Source organism: Microcaecilia unicolor, chromosome 2, assembly GCF_901765095.1.
Source record: "Microcaecilia unicolor chromosome 2, aMicUni1.1, whole genome shotgun sequence".
In the NCBI taxonomy this organism is placed as follows: Eukaryota; Metazoa; Chordata; class Amphibia; order Gymnophiona; family Siphonopidae; genus Microcaecilia; species Microcaecilia unicolor.
This window is the reverse complement of record NC_044032.1, coordinates 500,898,011-500,920,226: the sequence shown is the minus strand read 5'-3', so window position 1 is coordinate 500,920,226 and position 22,216 is coordinate 500,898,011. Positions and strand designations below refer to the sequence as shown.

General features: G+C 44.1%; 1 protein-coding gene across 1 annotated transcript in view; it reads left to right on the top strand.

Moving 5' to 3' along the window:
* Positions 1–15,772: 15,772 nt before the first annotated feature.
* KIAA0232 (KIAA0232 ortholog) overlaps positions 15,773–22,216 on the top strand; it is a 323,689-nt gene continuing 317,245 nt past the window's right edge. Inside the window, 1 exon segment of the mRNA XM_030192183.1 lies at positions 15,773–15,994. The gene's annotated coding sequence lies outside the window, so the exon portion shown is untranslated.

Sequence of the window (22,216 nt, the reverse complement as noted above, 5' to 3'; positions counted from 1 at the left end):
ATTGAAAATCACATAAAAATATTCAGATCTCTTATATACATAAACCCTCTTACTTCAAAAACTCAGAGAGCACTAACTTTACTGCCGCTCTCATTGATCAGGCTGTACCATACTAAAAGGTATATATTATCACATTCATTGTTGATTTAATCATGAATTGATAATGAGTGCGACTGTTGGGCAGACTGGATGGACCATTCAGGTCTTTATCTGCCATCATTTACTATGTTACTTTTGGGCTCATTTTCAAAAGAAAAGGACGTCCATCTTTTGACATAAATCAGAAGATGGACGTCCTTCTCACAGAGTCGTCCAAATCGGTATAATCGAAAGCCGATTTTGGACATTCCCAACTGCTTTCCGTCGCAGGGACAGCCAAAGTTCAAGGGGGCGTATCGAAGGCGTAGCGAAGGCAGGACATGGGTGTGCCTAACACTAGGACGTCTTCGACCCATAATCGAAAGAAACAATGACGTCCCTGATGAACACTTGAACGACTTTACCTGGTCGTGTTTTTCTTATGACCAAGGCACAAAAGGTGCCCGAAATGACCAGATGACCACCGGAGAGAATCGGGGATGACCTCCCCTTACTCCCCCAGTGGTCACTAACCCCCTCCCACCCTCAAAAAACATCTTTAAAAATGTTGATTGTCAGCCTCAGATGTCATACTCAGGTCCATTACAGCAGTATGCAGGTATCTGGAGCTGTTTTAGTGGGTGCAGTGCACTTCAGGCAGGCGGTCCTAGGCCCATCCCCCCCCCCCACCTGTTACATTTGTGGAGGAAACAGCGAGCCCTCCAAAACCTACCACAAACCCACTGTACCCACATCTAGGTGCCCCCCTTCACCCATAAGGGCTATGTTAATGGTGTGCAGTTGTGGGTAGTGGGGTTTTGGGGTGGGGGTTGGGGGGCTCAGCAGACAAGGTAAGGGAGCTATGTACCTGGGAGCAATTTATGAAGTCCACTGCACTGCCCCCTAGGGTGCCCAGTTGGTGTCCTGGCATGTCAGGGGGACCAGTGTCCTACAAATGCTGGCTCCTTCCACAACCAAATGGCTTGCATTTGGTCATTTCTGAGATGGATGTCCTTGGTTTCCATTATCGCCGGAAATCAGAAACAACCAAGTCTAGGGACGACCATCTCTGACGATGGCCAAATTTCAGGATTTGGATGTCCCTGACCGTATTATTGAAACGAAAGATGGACGTCCATCTTGTTTTGAAAATACGGGTTTCCCCGCCCCTGGATGGGGACATTTTGCAAGGACATCCAAATCAAAATGAGGACGTCCCTTTTGATTATGCCCCTCCACATTTTAATGGCGTCCTCATTACTTAAACTCCTATATCCTACAGAAGTGGAGCGTTTATTAAGTTGCTGTTAAATAAAATACAAAGGCGGTTTTCAGGAAGGATAATCAATAGAAATCAAACAAAATAAAACATGGAAAAGAAAATAAGATGATACCTTTTTTATTGGACATAACTTAATACATTTCTTGATTAGCTTTCGAAGGTTGCCCTTCTTCGTCAGATCGGAAATAATCAAATTTGTTTATTTCTGATCTGACGAAGAAGGGCAACCTTCGAAAGCTAATCAAGAAATGTATTAAGTTATGTCCAATAAAAAAGGTATCATCTTATTTTCTTTTCCATGTTTTATTTTGTTTGATTTCTATTGATAACCTTAAGAGTGGACTAACACAGCTACCACACTCCTCTACTTCAGGAAGGAGGAAAAACTAGTGTGGAAGGGAAAATGACACAGAAAAGTATATATGCATAAAAAATTGGGAATCTTGATCAGAAATAACTCAGCCTGAATCAAGGCACAATTGTTTTGGTTTTGTTCCAACTATTTTCTTCCTATCCACATACTGAACACTGCACCACCCATTTTTAATGCTAGGCTGCTGAACCTGTATTGAGTACATCTTTATAAACAAATCATTATGGTTGTCCTTGAATATGCAGGTGAGTGAGTTAGCAAACTATTCCTTACCCTATAACCTGGAAGACTAGTTTCACAATAACATTAGGAATAAAATCTGAAAATTCAGTTGGCAACTAAAACAAGTCAATTCAGGTCTCTTTTTGCATGTATAGTTTGCATTCCTAAAATTATTTATTTATTATTTATTTGTTGCATTTGTATCCCACATTTTCCCACCTATTTGCAGGCTCAATGTGGCTTACAATTTTCCATCATGACTTATGCCGTTTCAGAGTACAGATACAATTGGTAATATATATAGAACATATTATATAAGATTACTTTAAAAGGGAAAGGGAAATGGGACTTGATATACCGCCTTTCTGAGGTTTTTGCAACTACATTCAAAGTGGTTTACATATATTCAGGTACTTATTTTGTACCTGGGGCAATGGAGGGTTAAGTGACTTGCCCAGAGTCACAAGGAGCTCCTTTTTATTTATCAAGATTAACAGGAAAATTTCACATTGTTTTTACTTTATTCAGGCAGAATGCAGATGTTTTATATATTCCTACATTTTTATAAGAAACATAAGGGCGAGCAATGTTCAAAGCCATTTATGAAGACACTAGTAAAAAGGGCCCGTTTCTGAAACCAATGAAACGGGCGTTAGCATGTGGCTTTTTGTGTGTGTGTGTGTGTGTATGTGTCACAGAGTTATTTTGTGTGTGTGTGTGTGTGTGTATGTGAGGGTGCGGTGTGTGTGCAGGTTGTTGATGTGTGTCTTTTTTTGTTTTGTTTTGTTTTTTTCCAGCGGTGGTTCTGTGCTCTCCGTGCTGCACAGATAATGAGCCATTCTGCTGGGGAATGCTCCTCCCTTATTGTCACGTAGTTTCCTCTGATTGGTCCGTCTTACGTTGCCTAGTGTTGCCTGGGAACGGTGTTGTGATGGGCCTTTGTGTTTCAGAATGTTGAGGGTGTTTTTTCTGATTGGTCCATCATGCGAGGGCGGGGCAGAGAGACATGGTCAGTGTTGTGGCTTCACCACCATGAATCCATGAACCCTTCAGGGAGTGACTGAGTGACTTCAGAACGTTGTCTTCAGAACATTGAGGGTGAGTTTTATTATAGTAGATAAGTGATTTATGAGCATAAATCTGTGGCCTAAAATTTGCCCTCTCTGTAGAGCAGGCAATTCCTGGATACATATTCCTGGGAAAGGAAAATAATAGGGATAATTCTATAAGGAGCAGCCTAGTTTTAGGCGGCAAGAAGGCATGTATATGGCAGTATTCTAACGTAGAGACAAACAAAGCAGATCAATCAGTGATATGGTTCAAAATTTTATTTTCAGAGATTCGCCCGACACAGACTGTGTTTCGCCCACAAGGGCTGCGTCAGGGGCTAATAGTCCAAGCAGGACATGAGATTGAAACGTAAAAAACCAGCAGGGTGCTTTCCTCAATCAAGGTGAGGACATCAGCTCAATACACAGGGTAAGTCTGGTCGCATCTCTCAGCAGCTGAAAAGCTATGAAAAGTTTAAAATGTATACAAAAAATATATAATTTTCAATTTCAAGAATTGGTCACTTTAGGACTTCATATTTAAAAAAAGACTGTGGATGAATGAAAAATTGCACGTTGCTGCCTAATGATCAGTTCAACAAGCAGCCTTGATGCATTAATTTCTGATGATCCCAGTACATAATAATTACAAACTCTATGAAGACATCATTGTAAATTAACAGTTTCATGCCTATGTTAGGACAATATTATTGTATCTGGGACTGATTGCTAGTGGATATAGTAATAATGAGTTGCAGTATTCCAGATGAGAGAGGGTTAATGACTGGACCAGAACTCTAAAATGATCAATGTGAAAACAAGAGTGGAGTAAATGTAGTTGCTTAAGTTTATAGAATATCTTCTTAATTAACATATTAATTTGGAGTTCCATACTCAATGAAGAGTCCAGGATTATTTCCAGTACTGTAGAAGACCTGTCTACCTTTAATGAAAAACTATCATCAAAGGGCAGGGAGCCAGGAATCAAGTCTGGCTTTAAACCGAACCGTAACAGTTTGGTTTTGTCTGTATTCTCCTTTAAATATTGCACTGATGCCCACTTCTTGATCTTATTAATACCATTGATTATTGGAGTATAAGGGCAAGCTAGTGTCAGATCAATCAGTACTAACAAAAAAATATCATCAGCATATGAGTATAGTGCTTCTCCTAAATCCCAAAGAACATCAGAGAGGTCATGAAAAGATTATATAACAATGGAGAAATAGGTGACCCCTGAGGGACACCACATGGGGGACTCCAAAACTTGGAGGCAGAGTCATAAGCGTAGTTTGTTTCATTTGGGGGGCAAAGGATGGGCTGTGACACATTAGCATATGTACACCTCATACATATTCATTATAGTTATCTAAAAAAAAAAATAGACCGGATAGGAACCCAGTTTATTGGACAGTGAAGTTTTTTCCACTGAAATGAGCTAGCTCCAAGGGAGGTTTGTCTCATGATGCCTCCATTCATATTCCCACAAATTAGCAAGGGGAGTGCCCACTGTCACTCTTCCTTCCCCTCACTACTGCAACTGCTCTCTCTTTCTCCCTTTCCAAAGCACTGCTCTTTCTCTCTCCCTCTCCTCACAGTACTCCAGTATTTTTCCCATTCACCATACTATGCCAGTGTGAACCTTAGAAATACACAGGCTCTAGATGTAGAAATGCTGACCTGCATTGTTTCATCATTGATATCATCCCCAATAAAATCAGAGAAGCAGACAGTGGCATAAAATTGCTACAAAGGGAGCAATATTGGATACATATTAAACAGTCATTACAACCCATCGGGTTGAATAATCACATAGAGTGGAAAGCTTTCATGTGAACCTGTTTTATTTTGGGTATGAACTTCAGTATGGGCCCCTTTTACCAAGCCACTTAGGCGCCTACGTGCACCCAACGCGCGCCAAATTGGAGTTACCGCCCGGTTAACACATGGCCCTTGCGGTAAATTTCAATTTTGGTGTGCGTCCGCTAGCGCGTCTGAAAAATATGTTTTATTTTCTGGCACGTGTAGTGGGCACGCGCCAAGTGGCATCTGACGCGTGTAGGTCATTACCGCCCAAATTCTTGACTGCTAGGTCTATGGCTGGCGGTAAGGTTTCAGACCCAAAATGGACGCGCAGCAATTTTGATTTTGCTGCACTTCCATTTTTGGGAAAAAAGAGGCCTTTTTTACAGGTGCGCTGAAAAATGGATTGGAGCACATCCAAAACCCGCGCCTACACTATCACAAGCCATGTTTCAGCGCACCTTTGTAAAAGGACTCCTATGTTTGTGATGTCAGCGATATTAAGTCTATACCAGCAGCATGTTTCACAGCTTGCATTCCTATTCGTTGTCATGATCATGGCATTTTTGTTAAATAGCTGGCGTCATTTTGAATTAGTGTTGCTAGCGGTCATGAAGAATGCCGCACTATGACATTTCTGTAAGTTACAAATCACATTGATTGTCAATTTGTTTGTTTGCAGTCAAAATTTGCAATTTCTAAGTGGAGTTAATGTTGTCACTTTGTTCAGTATGCAGCAAGTTGTTGAAAGTAACATTGTATTGATTTACTTTTTGTAGGTTTGAAAATGAAGCCATATACCTATTTTGTGATTGTTGGTAATTATGGTGTTTCTTAGGGTTACCCCAGAAGAATGGATAACATTGCTGCAATTGGTGATACTCCGAATTATGAGGACTTTTGTGATGCAGCAACTGCAACATCAGTTAATATATAATTAATTGTTGAAATACAACCCCTGAGGAAACAACAACAGTGAAACTGCAGGGCCACCATTGGGTGAAAGTTTAGTGTTTCTCCTTTAATTTTTGAAAATCAGTTGTTGAACAGAATTTGTTGCATTTTTTTCAAATGATGCATAGAAAATATTTTAAAAATTGAATTGCACATGGTGATTAATTTAAAATAATGACACGGTTTTTTGACCAGTGATAAAAATTTACAGTCCCAGTAGATGCAGGGTTTTTCAGTGTCTGGGTGGTTGAGGTCTTTTTCCTCATATCTCAACACTACAAGTTTACACCAACAAGTTTAACTTGGCTCATGATGGTTGTTAAGCATCTTAATTAATCGACAAGCAACATATATACACTTTGGTATGTTGCTTGTCAATGTTATACCTTATAAATTTCTGAAGGAAGCTGTTTTTGACACAATGAAAGGGCTAAGATGAGCATTAACAGTACACCAGTTTACCTTGATCACTAGTTGGAAAACAATTCCCTAGAACATCAATACACCTGGAAAACAGAACAAACTGGACTGTTACAAATCCCTAGGTGGAAAATACACCCTAGCAGAACACTACACCACAGGAGCTTGGCAACCTCTCCCCCCCCCCCCCCCCCACTTGACTTTCCATCTCTCCACAACAGCAAAAATAGGGCTCAGGGATCCCACCACCTCTACCCCTCCTACACACACACACACACACATAAAGGCAGTGTTCTATAGTAACCGAGGGGCCTTTTTTACAAAGGCGTGGGAGGGCTAACATGCTGGTAGCGCACATCCAATCGGCACCCACTGAATCCCATGATAGAAAATAACTTTCTATGAAATAATTTTCTATCTTCTACCATGGGGCATTCCCATCGGTAATTGGCAGTGCAAAGGTATCACGTGAGCCCTTACCGCTAGGTCAATGGGTGGCAGTACGGGCTCAGGCCGTAAATAGGTGAATGCTAGTTTTAATATTAGTGCAGGCCCATTTCCCAGCCCATTAAAAATAGCCCTTTTCCCAGCCACGGTAAAAAATGGCCCAGTGCACGCCTAAAAGCCATGCCCACACTACCACAGGCCACGTTTTACTGCGGCTTTGAAAAAGGACCCCACAGTAAGTGTAACTAGTTACTGTACTTAAGTAAAAGTAAACGTTTAGTTATTTTTATTTTTAAAGAAGTTCAGGAAAATTTTGTTACTTTTACCGAAGTAATTTTACCAATTTTTACTACTTTTACCTTGTTATTTCTGATGCTTACAGTAAAAGTGGTGGAGAGACCTAAATGATGATTCCTCAATAAACCAAATGAAACTGCAAAATCTGGAACAAGGATTTTGCAATTGCAAACCTCATCACACAAATGGTGGAGCATCTCATCTTAAATTTTGGTGTTCGGGGAATACAGCCTATGAGAACAGTAGCGTTGCTTGTGCTTGTTGAACTGGTTACTAGTCTGTAGCCAATCAGAACAGTGATGAGTTGGGTCACTTTGAAGTGGAGATGAAGATGGTTGCAATTCTTGGTGAACAGACATATATGTCTCTATCACAACAGACTGCTGGACATCCCATGGAAAATTTTACATTGGCGTCACAGTCCACTGGATTGATAGTCTGCTTGCCTGGTCTTAAGACTTAAGAGCTTCCATACACCTGACATTGTTGCATCAGTTCTTTTTTATTTTTTTTTATTTTTATTGAAAAGAATAAAATAAACAGTGTACAAGTAACAATGACATCAAGGGAACAACCTCCAAATGAATAGATAATATCGAAAGCTAACTTAAATCCCTGATACCTCAACCCCTAACCTAACCCCTCCCCTTTCTAAAAACAACAACAAAACAAAAAAGTACCCCCAAACATCTAAGGACTGATCAAAGAAGAGTCTGGGTGTGAGGTCCATTGTATATATGGATCTCAAATATGGTGATAAGTCAGTATACGACCTGTGTGCAGGGCTGTTAGTTTAGACATCAAATGGATATAGTCCAATTTGTACAGAATCACTCGAATTGCATCAGTTGTTGAAGATATTCAAACAGAGTTTGCCATCAGACGAAAAATAGTTAGGACAACAACAGATAATGATTTCAACTTTGTGAAAGCCTTCTCTGTAATTGGATAGCATGACAATGATAACAAAATGAAGACGAAGATGCAAGTGATAAATTAGCACTTCTACTAATGCAGATGATAATGACAACAACGATGATAAAGCATTCTTTGCTATAAGGAAGTCAAGTGTTTCAGACAGAGATTCCTTTGGTCAATACCTGCAGACCCAATTAAAAGGCACCAGTAATATTGTGGCCTGGCCTGATTTGATGGAATGTTTTTTTTTTTTTTTTAATCAGACTGAACAATCCACTTCCAAATAGTGCAGTTGTTGAACACCTTTTTAGCTTTTGTGGATTAATGACTCACAAGCGCACTCACATGAGTGAAAGTCATTTTCAAAATATAGTTTTAATAAAAGTGAAGTAGATTGAATTGGAGAGCAATAAAATTGCTGGGATAAAAATGTTAACAATAGTTGCATTCACTATAGTTATGGTACTTTTACTTTTTACTCAAAAAGTATTATATTAGGCAGTAAGTTTTTTACTTTCACTCAAGTAAAATTTTTATGTGTTTTTCATTGTACTTTTACTTAAGTATTAAAATACACATTTATTTTTACTTTTACTTAAGTACTTTGACCTAGTATTTTGAACATTTCATAAAAGGCAACTCTATAACAGAGCACCTATATTTAAGCACCTGATAGGAGCCTATTCTGTAAAGAAAAGGCACTTATTTTTCTTCACAGAATAGGCTCCTGTCGGGTGCCTAAATAGAAGCATCCTTTATAGAACTGCCTTTAAAATATCCCTTCCAAATTTTCTTTTCTCCCTTAAGATTTGGTACAACAACTTCCTCATTTTCTTGCGCCTCATGCTGACCTCCACTTTTGGCCTCCAATCCATCATAGGCAGTTAGTTGGTGACTCAAATGTTTGAGGAGGCTCAGATGGGTGGAACTAAGGTGGGGTGGGATAGGGTATGATGGGGCAAGTTAAAATCCTTATAAGGGGGGAGAGGCAACACCTACACCAACAGTAGGGGTATTTTTGAACAGAGCAGGGAAGGATCCCTTCACTGTGTCTCTGGTGCAGAGCCACCAGCTGCCCCCTCCTATTATTTCTCTTACTGATGAGAATATGTAGACTAAACACCATTCCTTGTGACTCTGGGCAAGTCACTTAACCCTCCATTGCCCCATGTAAGCCGCATTGAGCCTGCCATGAGTGGGAAAGCGCGGGGTACAAATATAACAAAAAATAAAAATAAAACTTCCTGGGAATTATGTGCCAAAAAGATGTAAATAATGTACATCAAAAATAATACAACATATTAAACAGAACAGTATTTGCAGAAGAGACGTAGCCAGACTCAGTATTTTGGATGGGCCCTTCCATGCACACATGCCGCCCCCCCCCCCCCCCACTACCACACAACAAATATCTTCCTGGAGATATTTTTTTAAGAACACAGATTTTTTTTTTCACCTACCCCACATCTCCTCCCTGGCGTCCCGGCATCTGTGCTACTGTCTCTGAACCCCATCCTTCCCTGGTGTACAGTACAGGCGTCCCCGGCGCCTGCAGCAATTCATTCTCACTGCTTGCGCAGGCTCCACAGGCTTCCATCTGCCATATCCTGCCCTTGCTGACATCATTGCCTGTTTCCTGTTTCGCGGGGCTGGGTAAGCAGCGAGAAGAATCGCTGCAGGTGCCAAGGACACCTGTACTGACACCAGACAGGGATGAGGTTCAGAGACAGGAGTACAGATGCCAGGACGCTGCAGAGGAGACAGGGGAAGAAAGTAGTGTGGTGCAGCCGCTGGGTGAGCCTGAGTCAAGAATGGGTGGGCCTGTACCCACCCAGGCCCATCTGTAGCTACGCCACTGTATTGCAGTATTCTGGTAATATATACAGGTACTTTAACACTTGGCTAGAAGTCAGCCCTAGCTTCCCAGCCCAGTATCTTCCTGTTCACCATGTGCCTGCCACTATGTATGGGGGCCTTCCTTCTCTCATTAAAAACGCACTTGTTTCAATTAGCTTTTAAGATATGAAGTAGTCTTTTGATGGGGCATGTGGACTGCTGTCGATCTTGGGGTCCGATGAGGCACAGCAGGCTTGGAGAACCTTTGTTTTTTTTCCTTATTATATTGTATTTCTATTTCTCTCTTGGATTATTATTGTAGTGTACACCACTTTGATGGCTTGGCTTTAGGCGGTAATCAAATACTGCAACCTTGAATCTTAGTGTTCAGCAGCACTTTAACAGAATCCTGTGGTTACCAGCAGCCATAAAATGATTTGCCTAGTAAGTTACTAAATGGCCACCAGGCTTCAGATCTGCTAGCCTTCAGTTTATTGTTGGGCTACCAAACATGTTTGGAATAAGTATCATCTGTATTAGCTGTACCTAATGGTTAGAGAAGCAGGCTACCAACCAGGGAAGCCAGGGTTCAAATCTCACTGCTGCACCTTGATTTCTTGGATGTCAAGTCCCTCCATTGCCCCAGGTACATCCTTAGACTGCAAGTCCACCAGAACAGGAAATATCTACTGTACCTGAATGTAACTTGCCTTGGGCTACTACTGAGAAAGGTGTAATCTAAATTCAAATCCAAAATCCAGTATCAGGCATATTTGAAAGTAATACAAAAACCTACATATGTCACTCAGGATCTATACAGCAATTCTACCATACGATAATAGAACTAATTTCCAGGAAACTACAAACTAAAAATGGAAATATGTAAACAAAAATGAAACTAAACTCCTAAGAAGCCAGACTTTGCACACAATACACCACCAGAGAAACAGTAGCGTTGTGTCCCCCTATACTGTGCAAAATAAAAGACAGCAAATGTAAATTTCAAAACTTGACCTACTCCACATACTGTATTACAAATTAAATACAATACACTCTCCTAACCGGAGGATGAAGGTTTTGGCCTCTGAAAGCTAACTGAAAAATGTAGTAACTTTGTCCAATCAAAAGTTATCACCTTATTTTCCATTATTTAATTATATTTACTTTGTAATGTTCTGTTTGTAATATGTCAGTTTTGGAAATTTACACCTGCTATTTTTATATTTTCCACAGTACTGGAGGACACACATCACTGTTTCTTTATCTTTAGTGTTTAATTGTTTGCAGAATCTGACTTCTTAAGGGTTAAGTTTAAGGGCTCTGTTTACTAAGGCGCGTTAGCGTTTTTAATGCGCCTACAATTAGTGCGCACGTTAACCCTGTAGGCACCTATAGGGATATTGTAGGTGTCTACATGGTTAACGTGGTGTACATGTTTAACGCATGTTAAAAACGCTAATGCACCTATAAATGCGGCTTAGTAAACAGGGCTCTAAGTTTTTGTCTACATATTTGTTTTATTTTTATTAACCTGTAGAGTAGAATAACGCAGGTACAACACTACTTTATCCTAAGTTAAAAATAAAATTTTGGAGGGTGTCATGAAATGCCTAGCCACCTGCCACGGCTACCCCAGCGGCCACTTAGAGGGTGTATCCCTAGCACAGCTTAGGTCTGCCTGCACCTGCTGCTTGTGCTCTGCACTAGCACCCTCCTCCCACCGACTGGATCCCAACCACCTCTGGGCAAGTCTCCCGCTCTCAAATTATCCCCAGTGATTTCTAGGTTCCTGGGGGCCATACTCCCAGTGGTCCCACAGTTTCCAGAAAGCACTCACAGACCCAACACACAAACCACCAGGATTTTTAGTCCAGACAAATAGAGGCAATAAACTAAAAATGTTTATTATGAAAAATTACAACAATGAACAGAAAAGGTACAATCAGCAAAACAACAACAGGTAACTGAAATATGGATCAATTATAAAACTATCTAAACATCTGTTTACTATCTAAATAGTACCTGGGGAGATCAGGACATATAGCTGCTGACAGGTTATCAAATGTAACTGTTCACAGGGCCTCAGCAAAGAGATCCTTCTCTCTTTTCTCCTTGGCTAAGGCTGGCGAAAAATCCAGTATTTCCTAGAACAACAAGATTTTAAAAATAGCTGGCCACATCACTGCAGGTTACCTCTTATTTGTATTAACTAAAGAAGGAACAGTCAGTTCTCTGTAACAGCTTTAAACATAAACACGCACCACCCACTGGCCAAACTACAGAAATACACTTCAAGAAATAATACAGTTTTACAGGCTTAAAACCCACTGTTTTATCACAGGGGGAGACTGGTGATCCAAGATGGCGGATGCATGATGGCAATGCACTCTGTCTTAATCGCCGGCTGCTATTAATTCCTCTTACCTTTTCTACTGGAATTGTTCAAACGATTTGTTAACTTTTATGGGTATACGAAGAGGACAGATCTACACCTACCCCATGGACAAGCCTGCCCTGGAGGCTGTAGGACCGATGGATCGCTTTACTGTGAGCAGCACATCCGGAGTGAGGGCATCACTGCAGAGTATAGTGGGGGAAGGAGAGCCGCCCGCTCTGCTTGACACAGACACCACTCTGAGCTTGGAAGCAAGAGACCTACTGCAAAACTCGGCCATATTTGTGGAAGAGCAAGGTGCATTGGAACTAGAAGTAGCTGGCACTTCCCATGTGGGGCTTGATTGCCCAACAGTATTGGTGCAGGAGGGAGCTGCGGCAGTTGTGCCAATGGCGGGGTCTTCTGTTCCCATTGATGGGAAGGGCCCAAAGTCTGCTGAAGAGCTTCAGGGAGTATCTGTGAGTAAACAGCAGTTGTTAGAAGAGATTCATAAGCTGGCTTTGCTGAGTAAGCCAAAACTGAATACTTTGGTTGTTATTTGGGACACTTTAACCAAACTGGACACTTCTCTCTCAAACAAATTGGAGCTAATGGCCTCTCAATCTTTGATAGATCAAGGGGCATTAGTTGAGACTCAGAAAAAAAGTTTCATCTTTAGAAAAGGACTTATGTTCTACTAGCACAGAGGTTAAAACAATTTCTGATTCACATGCTGTATTGGTTAAGGATAATTTGATGATTCATTGTAGGTTGGAAAGTATGGAGAATTCCCTACACAAGAAAACTCTGCAGTTTGTGAATTTTCCTAAAGTTGCCTCTGTGACTCCATTATTAACTCTTAAACATTATTTCTTTGAAATGTTGAAAATCCCAAAGCAATCCTATATTAAAAACAAACAAACAAAAAACCACTAATGAGAAGTAAACAACTAAACAATATAACAAAAAACAATCCCAAAAAAAGATTACTAGAGCTTATAGTACATCCTAAATTGATTACACATGAAAATGAAGCTTTTTAATATAATTTTTTTTGTGACAAGGGAGAATTCAACATATGCTACAGCCTTTCTGTCATGTCCCTTACCTCAACGCAAGCGGCGTCCTCAGGCTGTGCGGAGTCCCGTCGACATGAACACTTCCCTTGCTTCTCTCCTATTGGTCTTCCAGTTCCTCCTTCCCCTGCTCTTGTCCTATGGCTGTGTTCCTTCTCCCTGCTGGTTCCTGCTGATGTCAGATGCCAGCACTTTATCAGCTGAGCTGTTCCTGGACTCCATGCTTCGGCTTCTACTTTGGTAGGTATTATTTGCTCAGTAGTTTGCTTCTTATCTACTTGTCCCTCGTTGCTGACTTTGCCTGTACCTGGATTACTCTCTTGCCTGCTGCCTGCCTATTGACTTTGCCTGTAACTGGATTACTCTCTTGCCTGCTGCCTGCCTACTGACTTTGCCTGTACCTAGATCACTCTCTTGCCTGTTGCCTGCCTGGCCGATACGTTCACCACCCCGCTTCCAGCTCCATCTTGTAAGTCCTGCAGGCTACCCACACCTAGGGGCTCAACCTCTGGGGAACGGCGGTCAGCGCTGGTGAAACCCGGGGTTGTCCAGCCGCCAAGCAGAACCTGGTCCGAGTACTGGGCTCAGCAGCGCTCTACTTGGTACAAGAACTCACAAGTCTGACACTTTCTCGCTCTCCCCTTCCATCCAGCATCTCCTCCTTCTCTCCCTCCCCCTTTCATCCAGCATCTCCACTTCCCTGGTGGTCATTGAGGGCAGGAGCACAGATCCCTCGCTCCTGCCCCCTGTGGTGCCTTTGTAAAATGGCTGCTGCAACCTCTCACTGCAACTCATGGTAGAACCGCAAGTCTCTTTCTCTGTGTCAAGATTTCTTTTACAGCTTTTTCACCTTTCTTAAGCTACTTAATTACTTATCATACATGTTTCAGATACACTTAAGGCGCCTGGGATGTCTCCCATAGAAAAAATATTATCTTTCTGTTTGAACAGTTTTTTGATACAATACAGTAAATATGAAGCATGTCTTTAATACTATATTGAGGGACTTTTGTTTTTAGGGACTTTAAACTAAGAGACCAGCCTGAACTTTCTGCACTGCACAGCCGAAGCTTAGGGAGAGTGAATCAGGGTGGGGAACCAAGAAATCTGCTGTTGCTTGGGCAACTTCAGTCAGCAAGGTAAGGGGAATAGGTGGAAGGCTCCAGGCTCACTAATTTCTTGGAAATGAGGAACATGAGAGGAGGAACTTGATGGAGTGGGGAGGGAGACCAATGTGATAGGAGAGCAAGAAAGTGGGTGAAGCCTAGAGGTATGAGCCACAGAGAGACTGGGTGAGAGTTGGGGGCAGAGGTGGAATGTGTTTGGAAGGGGTGGTATTAGAGAGACTGGGTGAATGCTGGGGGGAGTGGAGTGGAAAAGTAACCTAATTGTTAAAACAGCAGACTGTGAACCAAGGAGACTAGCAGTCAAATCCCACTGATACTCATTGTGGGCTTGGGCAAGTCACTTCAACCCTTCACTGTCTCAGATACAAACGTAGGCCACAATGATCAGAAACAAACGCGGGCACTAAAGGCCATTAGTGCATGCACAAGAAGTCCCAGCCTGCTGCTCAGAGCTGGAAACAAGGAGCAGGGTGCAGTCTATTTACTTGGCTGGCAGGGCTCAGCATCCCCACCAGCAAAGTAAAAGAGAATTCAGGAGGGGGCCGAGCCCAAATTTTGGGAGCTAGTTGTTAAAGTAGCCAGGGGTGGGCGGTGGCTGGGCAACTTTAACAACGGGCTCCAGCACACCATTGACTGTATTCTTGAGTACCAACCTTGATAAAAGATGCTCACTTCTGCTTGCATTTCGAAATAAGGTTCACGAAAGACTGTTATTTTACTCTATCCTGCAAAACTACATTTTCAGCTACTCCCCTAGCCCCAGCATTTTATTAAGATTTGGCATGCACTTTCTTCTTCCCATACCTACTCCTTCATATGATATAATGATCGTCTTCATGTCGGAAAAAAACCCATAAGATCAGGGGGTGAAGATGATGAGATGATTTATAGTTATAGTCAAAATTCTAGTCCCAATGAGGCAAGCAAAATGTTTAAACTTCAGAAACAAGTAAAACTATCCCCAGGAGAAACTTTTCACTCAGCCTCCTCCCTTTTCCCAAAACACCGATGCTGACCATCATAGTCGCCGGGAAGACGAAGAGAAAAAGCAAGAACAGCAATAGCACAAAAGGAGCATAACGAAGCGAAGAGTACAAAGTGGACAAATGTTTATCAGTTTTAGCGCCTTGTCTGAACTCGCTCTGCTTTTATGCTGTTTAATTTAACTAAGCGTTGTATAGATTTTAAAAAATGATCATCACGCGCCGATCCGCCCTCTCCCTAGCTTGTCGTCTCCTCTGACGGACTAACTAAAGTTGCCGATTCCGAACGCCGACCGTGTCTATGTCTGATGTAATTCTCGAAGTCTGAGCGGAAGGATACCAAAGCGTTCGGCTTCACCTCTATCGACCTTCCTCTGCGCCGGGTGGAGAGCGCTGAGTCTTGTTGCCAGGCAACGGGGGCGCATTGACTCCCGCCTCCCTCTATCTCCTCCCTTGCGTTCTACGAAAACACGCCCACATCTCTTTCTGAGTATTCCGAACGGCCGTGGCGCTGCTGGCTCTTCTTTCATTTTACAGCAGTAGCGCTGATTTACGTAACGTGTCGCTCTGTTTCCCCCCTCCTCCTCTCCTCAGTCGGAGCAAGAGGAGGGGCCGGGTCCGGAGTAGTGTTCCGTCGTCACGTCGGGAAAGGCAGCGGGACGGGCCGGAGTGGCAGAGACAAGTGGCTGCTCTCCCTCCTGCCCCCGCGGCTCGCCCTTCGCTTTCATTCTCCTGAGCAGGGCCAGATGCTGTAGGTGAGTAACGGCCTGTAGCGCTCGCGCCGTTCTGTCCGTGTGTTTCTGTGTGTAAGGGGAGGCGGGCCTGTGTGCGCGTGAGGGGCAAGATGCCGGAGGGGAGGAGGGAGACCAGCCAAGCGCTGCTGTTCCTGCTTTTAAACCTCCCCGCTGGCCGCTCCGTACACGAGCTGTCTGGGTATTTTCTGGTGTAGTTGTACTACTTGGCCGGGGGGGGGGGGGGGGGGGAGGAGGGTCCTGCCCTCTGGGTTGTCGGCGCCGCTAATGCAGCACAGGCCGGACACTTGAGGGAGGGGGACTGGGTGAGGGATGGCCTTGCAGTGTCTGTACATGCTGTGCTCGTAGATAAATGGCGCCCTTCAGCGCTTCTTTCGTTCACCTCTCGCTGTGCCCTGGCTGCAGTGCATGACGCTGAGGCTGATGACTCTATTTTCTTTCCTTTGATATCCTGGTGCGGGTGTCGGAATGGCTTACTAGCGCTGGTCAGTTCCCTGTTCGCGCTTTCACCTTTTGCCTTTCCTGGAGTCGAGAGAGAGACTTGAGTCTGCCTGAGGCAGTGTTAAGATGCGGGGTTCAATGTGGGTATTTGCTCGTTTCTCTTCCAAAGTATTGAGGCGCGTAAACTTTTGGACGTGTATGCTGCTGAGCTGTGGAGGAGGCCCCGGTCTGATCCTTTTCCCGGGTCTTTGAAACACGAGGGTGACACTGACTTGCAGTGATGACAAACGGCCAGTTTAGTGTGCCTTCCTCTATGAAGGAGGAGGGAAGCAAGGAAGTGTAGTAGTTTGGCGAATAGCGGTTTCAGTTTCACAGCAGAGACGTAGGGTGACTATTTAAGTAGAAGAAAAATGTGCTGACCATTCCACTTTTTCTTTTCTTACTGAATTTTTTTCTTGTCATAATTTTAAAAGCTAAACGTATCAGACCGCTTGGAATATACACTTTTCATAAAAGTCCAGTTTTCTTTATGGGTTTCTATCTCCCAGCCCGATATGGTTTGTTTATGAAGTCAAGGGCAGGAATCGGACGGTGGGAGGTATGGCGCAGGGTACGGTGTACCGTCTCTCTCCTCAGCCCCCTCCTCGTTGATTTTGAGTGTGACAGGGTGTGCCCGCCCGCTTACTATTCAGTTAAGCAAGGGGAGATTATCCAAGTCATATTGAAGTGACTTGCTTTGAGGTGTAGGCCAGGCTCACTGTGCAGACTACCCAGGGCACTGCAAAGGTTGTCACCTCTTTCCATTGGCTCATCTTACTCAAAATCCACTATTGTGTAAGGAAGGAGTATTGTTTGTATCTATAGAGATGGAAGAAGTGTACCCTTTTAAAACTTTAAATGAAAATTGATTTTTCCCTGTTGTGAACCAGGTCTTTAAGATTTTGTGTTTAAATCAATGAAATTTCATGTACAAAAAATTGTTTGAGATTTTTTTCTTTAAATGGAGGAGTGGCTTAGTGGTTAGGGTGTTGGACTTTGGTCCTGAGGAACTGAGTTCAATTCCCACTTCAGGCACAGGCAGCTCCTTGTGACTCTGGGCAAGTCACTTAACCCTCCATTGCCCCATGTAAGCCGCATTGAGCCTGCCATGAGTGGGAAAGCGCGTGGTACAAATGTAGCAAAAAATTTAAAATTGAGACCTCCTTAAAGTATTGCTGAGCCAGGAGAATTTTAGTTTGGTATTCCAGAGTGTGATTTCACCTTTCGTATAACTGTCTGTTAGGAATTAGATAAAACCAACACAGAGCATCACAAGTAGCTCAAAATGCAGTAGTAGGAGTTCTAGGTGGATGTAGTTAAGAGCATGTGCTAAGGGACAAAAAAGTGGCACATTTCTTGGGCAGACTGGATGGACCGTGCAGGTCTTTTTCTGCCGTCATCTACTATGTTACTATGACCTTCACTGGCTGCCAATTGATTATAGAATAAGAAGATTTTAAATCTTATTCTATAAAGTATTGACTAATCGACCATCAGCTGTTAGCTACTAAGCTGCATATTTAACAACCAAGATCATTGCAGTCTATGGATAAAGTTTTTCTGGAAGTACCAACAAAGGTGCATGAGTGTTTTTAGCATGCACTAAAAATAAGCACACACTAAACAAAATAAGTACCGGTATATGTCCTTTTCAATACTTGAGGTGATGCAGGGCATTATTTCTGCCCAATGGGATGTTCCCTTAGCCTGCTTACGGGTGGTGAAGCCTATGGCCAAACTTTACCCCGTGGCCCCTGTGGAACTGGAGAAGCTACGTACCCCTACAGTGGATAAGCTGGTGACAGCTGTTGTCAAGAAGACCACGCTGCCTGTTGAGGGAGGTGTGGCTTTGAAAAATGTACAGGATTGGAGATTAGAGATATCCTTTGAGGTGGTAGCACTCTCATTACAGGTGGCTATCTGTAGTTCCTACGCTGCGTGGGCTTGCCAGTTGGGTGCAGTAATTTGCGGATGAACTTCCAGGGTCCGAGGCCCCAATTCCTGCTCGATTTCCAGATGTGGAAACAGGCCTGACTTGTCTAGATTTGCTTCGGTGAAACAGATGCCACTAGCAGTTGGATTGCTGTGGCTCCATCATTGAGCGGCAGACTTGGTGTCCAAACGGCACCTTATGAAGTTGCTTTTCAAGGGCAAACTTATTTGGGGAGGATCTCAAAAGTCAAGGTCTTGGGGAATTCCTAGTCTTGGTGCTTGCCGAAGGACAAGGCTAAGCCTGATCTGTGCTTAGGGTCCACTCACAACTGTATTCAAGATGCCTGCCGGTATGGTGCGTTCTCTATCTCAACGGTCATGCTTTCCCTCTACACAGCTCTTTCAGCCTGACAAAAGGAGCTCACCCTCTTATAGCCAGGCCCCCTCCATTGCCCATCCCGCTCAATGATGGGACGCTGGGCCACTCCAAGCCCAATTGGGGGACAGCTGTCCCTGTTGCTAGAGGAGTGGGCCTGGATCACCAAAGACAAGTGGATCCTCAACATTATTCAAGAAGGCTACTAGTTAGAATTCTGTGCTCCCATTGCAGATTGTTTTTTCTTCTTGGAATCCTCTTGTTGCAACTCTTCCAAAAGGGCAGCCATTCGCTGAATGCTTCACAAGTTAAGGGACATGGGAGTGGTAGTCCCAGTCCCTCAAATAGAACAGTACTTGGGCCGCTATTCCATTTATTTGTGGTGCCCAAACAGAATGGGAACGCCTTCTGACCAGTTCTCGACCTCAAGAAAGTCAACCAGTTTTAGAAAGTTTGACGTTTCCTCTGAAAACACTATGCTTGGTGATTGCAACTGTACAGCCAGGTGAATTCCTCACAGCCTTAGACCTCAGAGGCGTAACTCCACATTCCCATTTGGCCTCCTTAACCGCAAGTTCCAGCGATTTGCAGTGCTCAGGTGGCACTTCCAATTTTAAACTCTACCCTTCAGCCTGGCCACAGAGTCTTGAACCTTCTTCAAAGTCATGGTGGTCGTAGTTGCCTTTTTATGGAAGCAAGGCATTCAGGTCCATCCCTATCTGGAAGATTGCAGACAGACCACCTCTCAGGTTATTTCGCTACATCAGTCCTTGGGGTGGTTAATCAATTTTCTCAAGAGCCACCTTGTACCTACTCAGGTGTTGGAGCACTTGGGATTCTGGTTTGACACTTGCAGAGTCAAGCCCTTCTGTGGAGCCCTTTTCCTTGAGTTTGGGATTATGTTCAGGTCCTGGGGTACATGACAGCGACTCTGGACGTGCTGCTGTGGGCAACACCGCATATGTGCCCTTCGCAGCAGTCACTTCTGAACTGCTGGTGCTCGGTGTCTCAGCTTTATCTGGGTCTGTTGGACTCTGGTAGTCTGTCAAAGCATGCAGTGGTGGCTTCGCAAGGCCAATTTGCATCGTGGTCTCCTGCTGGCAACTCCTTGGTGGATGATTGTTATGATAGTTAGGGGGGGGGGGGGGGGCTGGCTCGCTGTCTAACACAGGTTACACAAAGTCTTTGGTTCCTGGAGGAGGCACAGTGGCCTATCAATTGTCTGGAACTTCAGGCACTTTGTTTAGCCTTGTTGGCATTTCTCCCTCTGGTGGAGGGTAACCTAGTTCAGGTGTTTTCTGACAACATAACTATGGTGACGTACATCAATAGGCAAGGGACACATGCAGCTTGGATCTGGCACACGAATCGCAGCTTCCTTAGCATAAGCAGCAGATTAATCCAGGAACTGGTATTTTATTGTTATCTGGCGTGGCTTCTGTTGGTGAGAGACAGCATGCGCTGGTGGCTGTGTGCTGACACCCTTCGCAAGGAGAAGGCTTTGGCATCCCCTTTCTGGATAATTGTAGTGACGGATGCCAGTCTCTCGGGATGGGGAGCCCATTGTCTTCAACGGGTGGTGCAGGGCCAGTGGTCTCTAATGGACACAAAGTGGTCCATCAATCGTTTGGAGTTGAGTGCAGTCAGTCTGGCTCTCAGAAAGTTTCAGGATCTGCTAGAGGGGCAAGCAGTTCAAGTTATTTTGGATAACACCATAGCAGTAGCGTATATCAATCGCCAGGGGCGGCACTCAGAGTGCGGCCTTGGCTTCGGAAGGGACCGATCTTCTGCGATGGGCGGAGGCGCATCTGCTTTGTCTCTCAGCGGCTCACATTGCAGGACAGAGCAAAGTGCAAGCAGACTTTCTCAGCCATCATCACTTGGATTCAGCGGAGTGGGAATTGGCGATGGAGGCCTTCAGTCAAATTTGTCTGTGATGGGGCACTCCAGTTATGGATCTGATAGTGACCAGGCAAAATTTCGAAAGTACGAAAGTTCTTCAGCAGAAGGTGGGAGGCAGGCAGAGTCTGCAGGTCTAGACGCCCTGTTACAGCCTTGGCCAATGGTCGGTCTTCTTTATGTCTTCCCGCCTTGGCCCCTCATCGGACGTCTGCTGCATCGGATCAGGCTTCATTGAGGTCTCGTGGTAATGGTAGCTCCAGACTGGCCACATCGACCATGGTATGCGGATCTAGTGCAACTTCTCGAGCCCCCTCTTCGACTCCAGGTTTTCCCCGAGCTGCTTCATTAGGGCCCGGTTCAGATGGAGGACGTCTCCCGCTTTGGCCTTACGGCCTGGCTCTTGAGAGAGCGAGGTTGAGGAAGAAGGGTTATGAAGATTCTGTGATTGCCACCTTGCTTAGGGCTCATAAGCGTTCCACTACCTTGGCTTCTGCCAGGGTTTGGCATACGTTTGAGGCGTGGTGCGCTGTGCGTGCCTGGTCTCCCTTTAAGGCTTCTCTTTCGCAGATTTTGGCCTTTCTGCAGGAGTGTTTTCAGAGAGCGCTGTCTTTTAACTCTCTTCGGGTGCAGGTCGCAGCTCTTGCCTGTTTTCGGGGGCATCTGGCTGGTGCTTCCCTTGCTGCCCATCCGGATGTGGTGCGTTTTTTTGAGAGGCTCCCTGCATCTTCATCCTCCCCTTCGGCGTCCGTGTCCTTGGAAGTTGAATTTGGTTCTTAGTGCATTTGCAAATATCTTCGGTTAAGGGTCTCACGTTGAAGAAGGTGTTCCTGGTGGCTATTTCCTCTGCTTGAAGAGTTTCAGAATTGCAGGCTAACAATAACACATCAGTTCCTGGATTCATCTGCTGCTACTAAAGGAAAGAAAATTATCAGGTAGGACATAATTTTACCTTCTCCTTCAGTGGGCAGATTCCCACTTACAGCTGCTGTTGGCAACATGCATTGTGGGATCTCTGTTCATGCAGACTATCTTAGCAGATATGCCTTGGACCACGCAGAATGGGAACTGGTGGAGTCGTCTTTTTTTTTTTTGGCAAATCATGTGCCGATGGGGTCACCGGTTGTGGATCTCATGGCAACTCAGCAGCACCAAGGCCCCTCGGTTCTTCAGCAGATGGAAGGAGTTTGGTTCAGAAGTGATCGATGCTTGTCAGCCTTGCCCAAGGAGGTACTCCTTTATGTATCTACCCCCTAGTCCAGGATAGGCTGGGTGCTCTATTGATTTCTGTTCCACCCTGGACAAGTGATTATGGTGGCTCTGGATTGGCCACGTCGCCCATGGTATGCAAACCTAATTCAATTTCGGGTGAACAATCCTCTTTTTCTGCCAGATCTACCCGGGCTGTTAGTTCAAGGTCTGATTCAGATTGAAGATCCCTCCCACTTTGGTCTTAAGGCCTGGCTATTGAGCAGGCGAAGCTGAGAAAGAAGGGTTATTCTCCACAGGTTATTGCTACTCTTCTTCAGGCAAAGAAG